Here is a 15881-nt window from a genome sequence, read left to right as displayed (position 1 = left end):
TGAAGATAAGCTTGTACTGATGCAGTAACGAAACACACATTTCTTGCACAACTGGAAGGAAGGGTATCCTTTTTAATGTGTCTTTCCAGAAGACTCAACTTTGATTTCTTAAGTATCTTAAGAGAAAGCACTAGGGACCTTCGGACTCCCCACCCACAGGGGTGAATCTGCAAAAAACAATCGAAAATCCACTCACCGAGTCTGTAATTTGCAGCCCGCGAGGAGCAAAATGCACTGTGGAGCAATTTTAGTCCTTACATGCCACTAAGCAAAACAGACACTTCACGTCACATCACTGAACACAAATGAACAATACACTGAAATATTATTGTTCATTTCGAGAGAACAGTTTGGTGTAAAGGTTAAGGCATCAGGCTAGAAACCAGGAGATTGTGACGTTTTTGTCCTGCCTTCCACACAAAAGCAACTGGTTTAAAGTCACCCACACCGAATCTCAGGAAAAACAAGGTCAAACCTTTCCTAAAATTTTGTTCGCCATACTACAAAAAATATGTTGCAGCTTTGGAAAATGTTCAGAGGAGAGCAACTAAGATGATCAAAGGCCTGGAGACAAAAACATATGAAGAACGGCTGCAGGACTTGGGTTTGGCTAGTTTAAAGAAAAGAAGAAACAGGGGTGACATGATAGCAGTATTCCAGTATTTGAGGGGCTGCCACAAAGAAGAGGAATTATTCTCCAAAGCACCAGAAGGCAGGACAAGAAGCAATGGATGGAAACTAATCAAGGAGAGAAGCAACCTGGAATTAAGGAGAAACTTCCTGACAGTGAAGACAATTAACCAGTGGAACAGAAGTTGCCTTCAGAAGTTGTGGGGGCTCCAACACTAGAGGTCCTGAAGAAGAGGCTGGACAGTCACTTGTCTGAAATGGTGTAGGTTTTCCTGCTTGAGCAGGGGGCTGGACTAGAAGACCTCCAACATCCTATTCTATTCTATTCTATTCTATTCTATTCTATTCTATTCTATTCTATTCTATTCTACTCTACTCTACTCTACTCTACTCTACTCTACTCTACTCTACTCTACTCTACTCTACTCTACTCTACTCTACTCTACTCTACTCTACTCTACTCTAAAATGTTGCCAAGAAACTGCATGAACTTACACAAGTGGTCACAAAGAGCTGAGACTGACTTGAAGGCATGCATGTTGCATGGGAGTACTCTGAAATTAAATTGGACTCCCAGAGTCCTGGATATTTTGAGCAAAATCTTGGTGTGTGGGAGATCTCATGTACTCCAGATCCGAATGAAAAAAAATATGCCTAGACACAAGGGTGAGATTCAACATAATTTCAGTTTTCACGATATCTGTCACCGTTCTAATGTGTGTGGCTGTGCAGTTTTGACTGACAAGCTTTTAGGCATGATTAAGCATGATTTGGAAATTAAATAAGGAAAGCAATGTTGAATTTTGCAGAGCACGGAAATTGCAGCCAGGAATGTCCCTCTAATTTAGGGTAAAGAGCAATAATGAGAGTCCATAAAAATAAATAGCCATGATGTTAAATAGACTGCAGATCATTGGCACCTCATGACGTTGCTTAGATTGTATGCCAGTTAAGAAATGTGGTAATAAGCAATTGCTAGAGAATTTCTGAAATATAACATTTCATTTGTTTTGGAGGGTTTGGGAGTTGCCGTGGGTGTCGCAAGGCAGAAGTCATCAAAGAAATTACTGTTGCACATTTTTTATCGCAGAAAGAACCAGCAACTATTTCCAGATTTTATTTATGAATTTAGTTTAGTATGGAAAGTTACATCTAAGCCTACAGTAGCGTTACATACTTCTAAAAAAAAATGTAGATAAAAGCTGAGATGTAGGGAAGTTTTAGCAAGATTTTTATCTGGCCCAATCTAGATGGTGGGCTTCAGACGTTGTGATTGCTCCCATCACTGGAGATTTTTAAGAAGAGACTGGACAGCCACTTATCTGAAATGGTGTAGGTTCTCCTGCTTGAGCGGGGGGCTGGACTAGAAGACCTCCAAGGTCCCTTCCAACTCTGTTCTGATTGATTAATCGAGAACTACCTGTATTATGATGCCTTTAGAAATCAGGTTCTATGCTAGTGAATTTTGGAGATCAAGCATGAAGTGTCCACCAGGACACTGCACAGAAATATTGTAGTTTTGCTGGTTTCCCTGACCAAAATGTCCACAGGGAATTTAAGTCTACTGCATCTCTACGATGTGGAACGCTAGCTCAAATTTTCTCAGATTGTAGTGTTTGGTCAGGCAGAAATTCAACTATTCACCCCCACACACATTTTTTATTTTACAGATAGCTGAGATGGATTCATGCTTGGACTATAACGTTAGAAATGGTGTCGCATGAGCTAGCAAGGCGAGCATCAATGTGCAACTTAAAGAGACCCCTAGATGAAGTTCAGAATATTAGTGAGTGAGGTGGGGGGATTTTTAAAGCCTTGATTCTCCTTGTAGATGTAGCATCTCCGAACCCTATTTGAAGTAGGACACTGAAGGGCTTACAACAACCTTTTGATCTGCAGTGAGTGTCCCACATTCCCACAGTTGGGGAGTACTTGTCTAGAGATGATTTAACACCCCCGAAGAAGACAAGGGTTTTTAGGTTGGATGAGATGCTGGTTGGCTAGAAGTTGCTATAGCAAACAACCTCTAAGTTGCTGGCCAAGAAAATTTGTCTAGGAAGCTGTGATGAATCCCGTTTGACTCAAAGAAGGCTTTCCAATGGCAGCTGCTCTATTTGTCTATTCTCCAAAGAAGGAAGGACAAGAAACAAGAAACTAATCAAGGAGAGAAGCAACCTAAAACTAAGCAGAAATTTCCTGACACTGAGAACAATCAACCAGTGGAACGGCTTGTCTACAGAAGTTGTGGGTGCTCCATCACTGGAGGTTTTTAAGAAGAGTCTCTCCAGAATGCTGTAGGGTCTCTTGCTTGAGCAGAGGGTTGGATAAGAAGACCTCCAAGGTCCCTTCCAACTCTGTTATTCTCTTCCTTTGACTAATCCTTACATTACCTCTACCATCACCTTCCTTATGTTGTGTGTGCAGCATTTGGAAAATACAAAACAGATAAGATGGCTCTTGGGAGCAAAGAGGACCACTTTGTAAATACAGACAAGGAGCAACTAACTTCACAGCCAGCCACTTTATAGACCTCCTTCCTTGTTGGTAAAGGTATGCCAGAGTCTACTTTTCAACTACATTGTTTTGAAGGATGGATGGATGGATGGATGGATGGATGGATGGAAGGAAGGAAGGAAGGAAGGAAGGAAGGAAGGAAGGAAGGAATGAAGGACCTCCATTCCTTTAAATGATGTTCCTTCAAATGTTCAAGCAAGCCATAATAACTTAAGCAAAGTTATTATGCCAGTCCATACCTAGAAAGTATGGCAAATTGTGAATTGCTATTTCTATCCAATCCAGATTAATTAAAAAAAGTAGGTTGACATGAAAAAAAGAACAACCTACAGAATTCAGATGAAGGATGCAGCCATCAGCAAGTATCATTCTCAAAGAAAATGTCAGATTAGAGTCTCATTTTCGTGTTGTATAAATCATGATGGTGTGTTCATAGTTGTCTTTGTTTGAAGACTTCCATCAGTTGTGTCCCATCATCTAGGTTTCTTAAAAGCCGGTGGACCTTCTGACCTCTGAAACATCAGAATGCTTGAATGACCAAGCCGAGGGCTTTCTTTACACACTATTGACTATTAGGTCAATCCTAATTTTGAAGCCCCTTCAGATCTACAACAATTTGACACTATTGTTCGATACTCTTTAGGAGCAACTGAAAGACTTTTTTTCCCCCAAAAAAAATATTCAAAGAGTGAGACCCAGGCTTACTGGCTGCATCTGCCAACAAAGGAAATGTGCTTATATCTGCCAAGAGTTAGAATTAAGCATGTTGATAAGTAGGATAACATTTTTCAAAATCCTTTGTGTGCCTGAAGAGGAGCTTATAAGGAAAATGGAAGTTTTATGTAACTAAAATCCAGCAAAAACTGAATTTGGAGCAAGTTCCAGAGACAAATGGTAAAGGGCAAAAGGCCAACAACAGATGCATTAATAACCCCTACAAAGCAGTGGTAGCCAACTAATTTGAGATATAAAAGGAAACCGTGAGTTTAAACTTTCCTGCATTTTGAAGATGCACAGTTCCATCGATAAGTGCAGGAAATATTAAACCACCCCATTAATGCCCAAGGAAAACAATAAAATATCTGGAGATCTTATTTCAGGTTTTTTTTTATTATTATTTTTTGCTTTCTAAATGGAATCCATTATCGGATGTGGATGATTGTAAAGACTTACTTTACGTTTTAAGATTCCTTTTATGCTTTTCTTTTAAATAAATAAATTGCCCACTGCAATTGAGTTGCCTGAAGCTCTGGGAACGCGTCATCTATCTTGGGCCAATTAATACAGATGAAAATGAATGCAGATTTTGTAGTTTCCCAGGAAGCATGCCTCAATGCTGGATTTTGGATCGAGGGCTGTTTTTGTGTGTTTGTGTTGAAATAATAGCAATAGCACTTAGACTTTTATACCGCTTCACAGTGCTTTACAGCCCTCTCTAAGTGGTTTACAGAGTCAGCATATCCCCCCCCCCCACACAGACACACACAACAACAACAACCTGGGTCCTCATTTTACCAACACCATTGTGTAGAACTAGAGAAAGGGGCCGTTTTACTGATTAAAGCAAAGTACTCATATTTCAGATTGTCCACTTTCTGAAAATATGCTCTACCGACAGAAGAGAATATTTGTAGCTTGGGGTTGAACTTCATTTCCCTTTTATTGATAAAGCAGCGTCAATATTTATTGTGCTTTTCTTTGAGCTGATCCGGATCTCACACTTACAAAGCCATAGAGAGTGGCTGGCTTTAGTTTGGGATGTTGTCTATAATTCCGTCATTGTGCTGAGAAGCTTGTTTGTTTTCTAATGATGCCCATTGAGAAATATTCAAGAGATGCCAGACCTCTGGAAACCTATTCAGACAGAATTTGTTTCTCATGAGTGGAATTATGAGTCTGAATGTGACATGATTCTATTTTTGTTGTGGTTGATCTCAGAAGTATGTGAATAGCATTTTAGGGAGTGATTCAAGCAGAAGTTTGAATAAAGAGGCAATATATTTCATTCACAGAGTCTTACCACCCACTGTCCACTGATTCTAATAGTTTCCACAACTGTGTTACAGTAAAGATAGCAATAGTAATAGCACTTAGACTTATATACCGCTTCATACTGCTTTACAGCCCTCTCTAAGCAGTTTACAGAGTCATCCTGTTGCCCCCAACAATCTGGGTCCTTGTTTTACCGACCTCAGAAGGATGGAAGGCCGAGTCAATGAAAATAAGTTTCATCTTTGCTTTGTTTTAAAGCCCTCAAAGGTTGGCATCCAACACATTATATGTAATGCTAGGTTTAGAACCGGAAGGACATTGGTATTCAAGCAAGCTGCTTCTTCTTTAATATTGGTTAAAGAAAGAAACTCTTCACCATCTCTGCCCTAGGAACCCGGAAGATAAGTTGAATTCTGAAGGGGTAAAGCAACCCAGTTGCTGGAATTTATGTAACCTTACCCTATCCTCTTTCCATACTTGGTTAAAATGCTCTGATTAAAATGCTCTGTTAATGCAGCCCAATGCTAGGCTGCATGAACAGAGGGATCGAATCAAGATCACGTGAGGTGTTAACACCACTTTACAGTGCCTTGGTAAGGCCACACGTGGAATATGGCATCCAGTTTTAGGTGTAAAGCGTAATTGTTTTGCCGGTGACAAGAGTTGATTCTTCTCCTACTGGATGATCCCACTGCTTGCACCAATGTCCTTGGGTGAGTTCCTTATTTCTCTGTTCTTTTGATACAAAGAATTTTGTCTAATCCCACTCCACCCCCAATTTCTTCTTCCACCTGATTTGACAAGTTTCTAGTCTTCTAAGGAGAAGAGGATTATTTCTCAGTGACGGCCACGTGTTTCTCATCGCCAGTCCCACCCTCTAGGAATGAGTTCTTGCTTAGCCAACCATTGAAGCATTGAGTTGTTATCGTTTTCTTCCTGTATTTAAATGCCTGCATCATTTCATGGAACGTCTTGACTTTAACAAATTATAAAAGGAAACTTGCAAAGCAATAAATCCAGGATAATCAAAACATTGCCTCTGTGGGGATCAGAGTGAGGTTAGCATTTAGGGCCCAGAGCAAGGCAAAGGGGATTGCTTGTCATTTGACCCAAATTTTGCAAATGCTTGAGATTTGTGGAATATTTTAGAATGGGAATGGGAGGGATTGCTGGAATGTAGAAGACAGCTGGCTTCTGTTTATAGTTATTTCTGAAGAAATGAAGGATGTAAATATTGTATTTATTTTTTAAAAAATATGGGTATGTCCTTGAGATACTTGAAAAAACTCCAATAATTATTTTACTAGTTGAAAGAAATGGTGCTGGTAACTTAGTTATTATAACCAATTATTTATTATCAATGAAGGTTTTTGAATGAAGCATGAATGAAATAGGGAGGGTGAGATGATTAGCCAGAATTTTCCAATGAGTATATCAATCAATCAATCAATCTAGAGCTGGAAGGGACTTTGGAGGTCTTCTAGTCCAACCCCCTGCTCAAGCAGGAGACCCTATACCATGTCAGACAAGTGGTAATCTAGTCTCTTCTTAAAAACCTCCAATGGTAGAGCATCCACAACTTCTGGAGGCAGGTTGTTCCACTGGTTAATTGTCCTAACTATTAGGAAGTTTCTCCTTAATTCCAGGTTGCTTATCTCCTTGATCAGTTTCCATCCATTGTTTCTTGTCCTGCCATCAGGTGCTTTGGAAAATAAATTGACCCCCTCTTCTTTGTGGCAGCCCCTCAAATATTGGAAGACTGCTATGATGTCCCCCCTAGTCCTTCTTTTCTCTAGACTGGCCATACCCAATTCCTGCAACCATTCTTCATATGTTTTTGTCTCCAGGCTCTTAATCATCTTAGTTGCTCTTCTCTGCATTTTTTCCAAAGTCTCAACGTATTTTTTTGTCAACATTTTTTTTGCCACTTTCAAACCTGTGGAATATTCAGAAGAATGGCAAACACAGATGTGTGGTGACCTCTAAAACCGTGTGCACCAGAAATGCAGAAGTTAGGCACATCTCTTTGCATGCTGAATTTTTGAGCAACGTTAGCTCAGAAAACAAACTCGTGGCTTTAACGAATGGAGTAAAAATGAATCTGATGGAATCACACCTTCCTAAAATGGGAAGGTGCTCCTTGATAAATTGCACTAGTCTTCTTGATATTATTTTTTTTGTTCTTTCTCTAGGATAATTCCAATTTGTAGTATAATTTCCTTTTTCGGGAGAAAATGTGGGGCCGGCAGCTTTTCCGTTTTATTATGTTGTTCATCTGGGTGGAGATTTTTCATAAAAGCGTCTTAGCCTCTCCACTTTCATGAAGTGGATAGGCTAAAAGGAGATCCCAAAATAGCTCATTGAAGTAACTTATAACTCCAATAACTTATTGAAGTGGCATGACTTTTTGAGTATTCCCGAAAAGAACACAAGGGAACATCCTGATACCCTCACTAAGCTAATCAGAGGTCTGTTTACTTATCTTTAAGTGCTTATGATGGTTCACCAGACCAGAAATCCATGGATCTGCATTGGAATTTTGCTCCAGGCAAAAATTTGTTACTGAAATGCCATTTAACAGATGATCCAAATCAAAGCTCTGGCAGTCCACAGAGTATTTTTATATCTCTGTTTTATTAACTACTATCTACTAATCCTGTTAATATTGTTTCACCAAGCTAACCTAAAGGCAAACTTTAGAGACGCCTCATGATTTTAAATAAGAGGGAGTCCCTTTGGGACACAGTGGCAATTATATGAGTTCAACCAAAGGGTGGTTTTTTTTTGGGGGGGGGGTAGGGTCCCAAAGGCCTTTCATTTGTTCAACTTTGTGAATTGCTTTCTTCACAAGAGTCATGCAGTAGATCAGTTTTGGTAGCCGTGATATAAATACCTAATAAAAAGTGTTCGGGGGTCCTTAAATGTGGCTACTGGAATAAAATTACGATGTTCGGTAAGACTTTTCAAAATTTTAAATTAAAAAAAGAGAGAGAGAGATTGCAGTTATCTCATTTTACAAACCCCTAAATAAAGCCTAGCACAGGGGTAGGCAACCTTGGCTCTTTTATGACTTGAGGACTTCAACTCCCAGAATTCCTGAGTTGGCTCAGGAATTCTGGGAGTTGAAGTCCAGGAGTCATAAAAGAGCCAAGGTTGCCTACCCCTGGCCTAGCATCATGGAAAAATAAGAAAAAAATAAGTAAGAGTTGGTGATTTCAGTCCTTAACATGATAAAAAGGATAAAATTCCACAAAGGAGAAGTTGGTAGTACAATAATCTGGGCAGAAATAAACCAATTAAACTTGGTCTGTTTCGGGCACTGCCTTTCCCTGATCACATCCACCCATCGCATTGGATCTGGTAGGAGGGACATATGTGGGATCCCCTGTCTTCTGGGGTGTCATCCAGCAAGACCCTGGAAGAGAGACCTCTTGGTTGTGGCCCTTGCCCAGGGCATCATCCCCCCCCCCCCAGAGATTAGTTTGGCTCCAGTGCTGCTGGCATTTTGTAAGATCTTGAAGGCTACATCACCATGAATGAGGGTTGGAATCTGTGGCATGGAAGGAGCCTGGTGGGTCACGTGGTTAAGACCCTGAGCTGATGATCATCAGGGGCCTGTTCGAGACCCACTTGCTGCCGCGTGGCAGGGTGAGCTCCCATCTCTACCTCCAGCTCCTGTTGATCCAGCAGTTCGAAAGAGGATGACTAGGAGTAGATAAATGGGTACCACTTCAGTGGGCAACTTAATGGGGACATGAAAGGAGCCCCCAGCTGGGCATCTCCGGACAATGGTGATGTCACTGGCTGACCCGTTCACCACAGAAGCACCTTTGGAGTTTCTGACATGGAAGTAACAACAGAATAATAGAATAGCAGAGTTGGAAGGGACCTTGGAGGTTTTCTAGTCCAACTCTCTGCTCAAGTAGAACCTATATTATAGTAGGGTATAGTAGAGTATAGTATCTGTGGTAGGGCTATGTTGATGTTACTTTGATGGCTTTTTAGTTTTATGTTATGTATGTATGCATGCATCTATCTATCTATCTATCTATCTATCTATCTATCTATCTATCTATCTATCTATTCATTCATTCTTTCATCAATCAATCAATCAATCAATCAATCAGTTTCTATAGCTGCCCATCTTAGTAAATGACTCTGAGTGGCTTACAATTGAAAATTCACTTCGCTACAATTCACTTATTGTGATGTTGCTGCATACGATATTTAAAATTGTTGTTAGCCTACCCAAAGTCATGATTTTGAAATGGGTGGCCACATCAATTAACCCCTGAGTTAATTAAAATATAGGCTTAAAATATGAAAAAAAAATAGCCTTAATTTCCCAAGAGCTTATTGTAGTGATGGAAATGAAGCTAGAATCCGGATTTGGAATTTAATGGCAGGAATATTGCCCACTAAATAGCAAGATGGTGTTGGTTGGTAATTTCACATTTCCAACATCCCGGATGAGTTGCAAAACCCTTTAAATTGCAAAAAGATTAACTGGGTGGGGATCACAGCTCACCTTGGACAACATTTTTATACTTTTCTCTATTTCATCCTATCCACCTGATTAATGCAGATGAGGGAGATGTAATCAAATACCAGAAAGCTAAGGAAATGTGGTCAAAGTTCCACAATATTATGTTAAATTATGTGTAAAGGGAGAATGTAGGACATTCCACACCTTTTATTATTTAATTAAACAAAACAGGGAAAGAAAAGACGCTAGGAAAACAGGGAGCCAAAAAAAATAAATAAATCAGCAATCTTTGTGTGTGAAGGGTGAGGACTTCTCATTCATTTATATAAAGTTTTACATAACAGCTTCAATAAAAGAGGACCATATTTCATTATAATTGACTATATATAATCTATGTAGGTAAACAACTCATTCATAAGTCATGAGTAACATCCTCTCTTCAATCCCCTGAGTAATTGGAACCATAAATTTATACTTCCAGTGTTGAAGGATGAGCGACTTAGCAATAAAAAGGGCACAGGGGTTCCATTTTTGTTATTCAGTTATTAATTCTCGGGCATTAGGTACGTAGCTAAGAATATGGATGTCTGAAGACGGTAAATCTTCCCTCAAAATGTTTGCGGCCATTCTGATTAAAGAAGAATGGATGATTTGGAAAGACCTGACTGACAGCAGAGGCACTGATTATCCCATCAAGAAAGTTTGAAGTGTGATTAGAAGTTCAATTTACTCAATTTGGGCACTGCCCCACTCCATACTAGCTCTTGGTGGGGTACAGTAAAACCCAATATCAAAGAAAGTACCCTATAATAAAGTAATACCAAGAATGGAGAACAAGAATAACTCCAAACAAATCCTAGCAACTTAGAGCTAAGGAGAAATTTCCTGACAGTGAGAACAATCGACCAGTGGAACAATCTGCTTCCAGAAGTTGTGAATGCTCCAACACTGGAAGTTTTTAAGAAGAGACTGGACAACCATTTGTCTGTTGGTTGTGTATATTAGAATATGCCCTGAGGTTGTGTGAAATCCAGGAAGGAAGATCGTCCTCAGGTATGTAGATTCCTCCCTATGTGTGGATTTATTATGAGGGTCATAATAAATACTGGAGTATTGACATAAAGGATTTCCCTTATCAACCTAATCTGGCTAAAATGGGGGGGGGGCAGATCAGAGACTTTTCACTGCTAACAATAGATAAACCTAAGCATGGAATATTTCTCTCCACATTATATTTATTAATGTATGACATAAAAAAAAAACAATACAAACTCTAGATGCGAAATACATCACACAGGCACTTCACCTGGTCAGGTGAAGATCTGCTAGAGGCATTCACAGGACAGACCTTCATTAGGCTTTTGGGTGTTTCTGTTGTGCAAACCTAAATCCATTGGCTATTGTGTGAATCCAGAAAATGGCTGGATGCCACAATCTGGTTGTTTTGCCAAGCCATCGCTGTCCGTACTTCTCTGTGGTAGGCATCAAAAGCCCGTGTTTGAATGTTAGTGTGATATGGCCCAGCCAATGCATCGAAGAGGGCAGCACGTATTGTACTTTCTCTATTTAGTAGGGAGCAAAAAAAACCCCAACCCAACAACAATCAAATTGTGTAAGTTTTATCCCCAGAATGAAACAGGTTGAAGCATGCAATGATGGGAAAATGTGACTGGAATGATACAGGGAAATGAGCTCAAAGGTACATCTCTCCAGAGATAAATTACAGTGTCTGAGCCTTCTTTTCTACCTACTTTAATTACAACCAGGTTTTTTTTTTCTCTCAATCTATTACACCCCCACAGGTCAACATGATTTATTTCTCTATTTTGGGACATGTGAGTTCTATTCTACTTGTTGCCAGTGTGTGTTCAACTGTGCCAAAAAACCAAGGAGGTTTGTGGTTCCTTTGTAACATCAAAATGAGGACATTTATCATAGAGATTTATCATGGGACAGCGAAACAGATGGCTTGGGTGTTTTGGAAGTGAATGCTGTGTCTTGATCAGAACATGCATTTTATTTTATTTCATTTTTTTTTGAAGCTTACAAAGATTATATCAGCTTCACAGTGACATTGCCACCTTGTTTATCTTTTTACTGGGAAGAAAATATTAAGGTAATAGCAACAATTGCTTAGATGTCATTGTCAGAAAGAAAATCTAGTTATAACCAATTCCATTAATTGTGGAACCTCCTCTTCGTTTGCTGATAGACAGATAGAAAGAGAGACAGAGACAGAGACGGACAGAGATAGATAGATAGATAGATAGATAGATAGATAGATAGATAGATAGATAGATAGATAGATAGATAGATAGATAGATAGATAGATAGATAGATAGATAGATAGATAGATAGATAGATAGGGAAACAGAGAGAGATGATGATAGACAGACAGACAGACAAACAGACAGATAGAGAAATAAAAAAGTAATTTCTGAATATATTCATGATGCTTTAATTTCTTTGGAAGATTGCATTGTATACTTTCTGTAAGTTGGAAACACAATCTTTGCATGGTGACGAGTAAGCTTAAAAGCCAATGTGTTGAACTTGGGAAAAGTGACCAGTTTGTCCCAAAGGTGAGGAGAGAGAGAGAGTATTTTTTATGACCATGGCCATACTCAGTTTATATTTAATCAATGATTACATACATAGTTAAAACACAAGTAAAATCACATTTTTCTGTCGTTAGGAGAAAAGTAGGAGAGGCAGGCTGGAGATCATTCAGTAGCGTCATCCACAACCAGTACACAGCAAGCACACTATTAATATTCCCAAGAATGGACAATTTAGGCAACATTAGCTCCTTAATGTAGATTACTTACACAGATATGCCACGAGCAAACGTGTCTGCATAAATTCACTGTTCCCCAGTGCGCACCCAAAGTTAATCACTGGGTAGCTTAATCAGATAATTACATGTAGCTCTCTTTGGATATTGATGAGGAAGCAAGCTGGCAAACTCTGATTCCCTCAGGGGTCTTTTCTTCTTCTTCTTCTTCTTCTTCTTCTTCTTCTTCTTCTTCTTCTTCTTCTTCTTCTTCTTCTTCTTCTTCTTCTTCTTCTTCTTCTTCTTCTTCTTCTTCTTCTTCTTTTTCTTCTTCTTCTTCTTCTCCTTCTCCTTCTCCTTCTCCTTCTCCTCCTCCTCCTCCTCCTCCTCCTTCCTCTTCTATGTTTTTTATGGCACACACTTCTACAAAATAAAGAGGGAGGGGAAAAAAAGAAATAAGGTAGAGGAGACGGGAAAACTAATGATTCAAGAAATCACCTAGCATCAGATAATTCTATTTTGAAATCACAGCAGTGACTCCCACAGGCGTAAACCTCCCAAATTACTAGTGGAAGCCCCCTTTGACATATCTGCTACTAGGAAATGCCCTGAAGCAGCCGTTTCTTCTCCTCCTTTTTTTTTTTTCTGGTTGTGCCTAATGTTTCCTGAAAAGACCCGATTTAGCAAATACCTGTGTAGTTTTATATGCCAGTTTCATGGATGCTTATAGAACAAAGCTTTCTCCTATTGCTGGATTTCAAAGAATAGTATTGTCTCTGCTGTGCTGTTGAGTTCAAGAGGGTGGTTTATTTTTGTGTATCCCTTTTGCAGTCGTCTTGATTCTGGTCTCTGAAATTGGTTTTATTTTCAGCCTGACATTGTATCTGTAACTATAAGACTTGACTTGCTGCTAACACATAAAGAACAGTCTAGTTTAATGAAGAAAAGGACTCGGGGTGACATGATAGCAGTCTTCCAATATCTCAGGGGTTACCACAAAGAAGAGGGAGTCAAGCTATTCTCCAAAGCGCCTGAAGGCAGGACAAGGAACAACAGATGGAAACTAACCAAGGAGAGAAGCAACCTAGAACTAAGGAGAAATTTCCTGACAGTTAGAACAATTAACCAGTGGAACAACCTGCCTCCAGAAGTGGTGAATGCTCCAACACTGGAGGTTTTTAAGAAGAGACTGGATGATCATTTGTCTGAAATGGTATAGGGTTTCCTGCCTGAGCAGAGGGTTGGACTCGATGACCTCCAAGGTCCCTTCCAACTCTATTATTATTATTGTTATTGTTGTTGTTGTGGTTATCGTTATCGTTATCGTTATTTCATCAAGCTTAAGTTGTTTCAAGCAAGCCTCAGATATAACTCTTTTATTACTTCTAAATCAAATGTTTCAGCCTGGGCATTGCAGTTATTTGAAAGGAAAACTATGCTGTCACCACAAGTTATAATTAAAACTGGGGTTGTTGTGGAATGTAGTCTGGATTCCAATCAGGGAGGGGGTCTGCATTCTTGAGGGCCAAGAGGCTTAGATAGTTTGGTCAGGAGAAACAGAGGCTCCTCCTTAGCGACTCCCAGAAAAAAAAAAATAATATATTGATGCAAATAGTTACTTTAACCTGGCAAGATTCTGTCAATAGGTAAGAAACAATAAAGGGAACTACTTAGAAATGACTCCACGTGCCGTTCTTGGTTCATGGGGGCCTGACAGGGGATCATGGATAGTAAAGTACAGTAACAGAAGCAGATGGTTTGTTCTGAAATTAATCTTCCTACTCATACATGTAACTAAAAAATAAAGCAAGCATACATTGGTGTCCTCTAAAATCATTGTGCATTCTTTAATTAGAGAAAAGAACCTGCAGGGTAAATTAAAAACTTGAGACCAGTCATAACTGCGCATTCATTTACGAGCATTTGGTGTAATCCTTCCCACATTCTCCTGACCGTTTTAAGGCATCTTGAGGTGTACAATTAGAAACGCTCATTATGATTTAGAGTGTATAAATTGCTCTGAATCTTCTGTCCAACGGCAGGCAACGTATGTGTGTGTGTGTGTGTGTGTGTGTGTGTGTTCAAGAGCCACAATTCATGCTTCTGAACCGAATGAGGCTATCTGGGGATACCGGATAGGTGTGGGGCTGACGAGTTGACATCCATTTTTTTCCCAGCTTTTAGGGGCGTTAAGGATAAGAAGGAGGCCTTCTGGAAAGACAGATCTTCCCTTTTGCCACCCGTTCCCCAAACTTTGGAGAAAAAAAACAACAACTCCAGATTTCCACAAAGTTTGATTTATATGGCGAGCAGAGATGGGCTACAAAGAAAAACCCAAACCAACATTGCGTCCATTAATTTTTATGGAAACGGGAAGAAGGAAATGGTTTAGAAAAAGAGGGAATGGCCTCTTGAAATGCAGATGGATTGGATCGCTCACTTGAAGAAAGGGATCAGTTGATGAGTTTGGACAGGCCATGTCACTCCGAAATTATTCAAATGAGAGGTCAGGGAAATAGCTGAATCCAATATCCTGCTAGTTTGTCAAGTTATGGGTTGGCGTTTCCCCAGACCAAAAAGAAAAAAGAAAGAGGATATGCTATTATGTGGTTAACCTTAGTTTTTATTTTGTTTTGGTTTTTTTTTAAAGGGGAAGAGCAGCTCTGAAAAACTTGTAATATAAGAAGGTGATCAAAACAGCCCAAAGCTTTAGCTTTGGGGCTTTTATCTCCCATGGATAGCACCCCTCTCCCCCCTGTGATTAATGATGGAGCCCTATGAATTAGAAGGCAAAAATAATAATAAAAAAACCCGAAGCTGAGTATAAGAGTTAGTTTATGCGCGCATGTGTTATTTATTTAAAATTTGGAGAACTGCTGACTCGGTGAGTTAAGAAATATTGGTGTCATTGTACGGGAAGATGGAGCAGGCTTTGAGGCTGTACATTTGCTGGGATTAATTTGACGTGCTGAAAAGGAGCCCAGGGTGATTTATGTTTCGAACCAGACCAACCGTGGATTCTCTCAAGAAGAGAAAGTGAAAATGTTTCATAGATGTTTTGTAGTATATTTCGAGATATTTCGTATGGAGATATCTGTGTGGCAAGTATCTTTCTGTAGCGGTTTTCTCAGAGGTTTATATTAATAGAGCCAAGTTCCCCAACTGTTTGGATTTTGCTAAAGTCCTGAGCATTTGACTCTAATGGCCCCACGATTCAGCCACAGAACTAGTATTATTAAGAGAAGCATGGCGAGCCATATTTTCTTCAGAGGAGGAGGAGGAGGAGAAGAAGAAAAGGAGGAGGAGGAGAAAAGGAGGAGGAGGAGGAAGAGAAGAAGGAGGAGGAAGAGGAAGATGAACAGGTGGAGGAAGAGGAAGATGAACAGGTGGAGGAAGAGGAGCAGGAGAAGGAAGAGGAAAATGGACAAAAGTAGAGGAGGAGGATGAGGAGGAGAAAGGGGGAGAAGAGGAGCAGGAGAAGGAGGA

This window comes from Protobothrops mucrosquamatus, unplaced genomic scaffold (assembly GCF_001527695.2).
Source record: "Protobothrops mucrosquamatus isolate PMUCROS unplaced genomic scaffold, P.Mucros_1.0 scaffold3513, whole genome shotgun sequence".
Classification (NCBI taxonomy): Eukaryota; Metazoa; Chordata; class Lepidosauria; order Squamata; family Viperidae; genus Protobothrops; species Protobothrops mucrosquamatus.
This window is presented reverse-complemented; position numbering follows the sequence as displayed.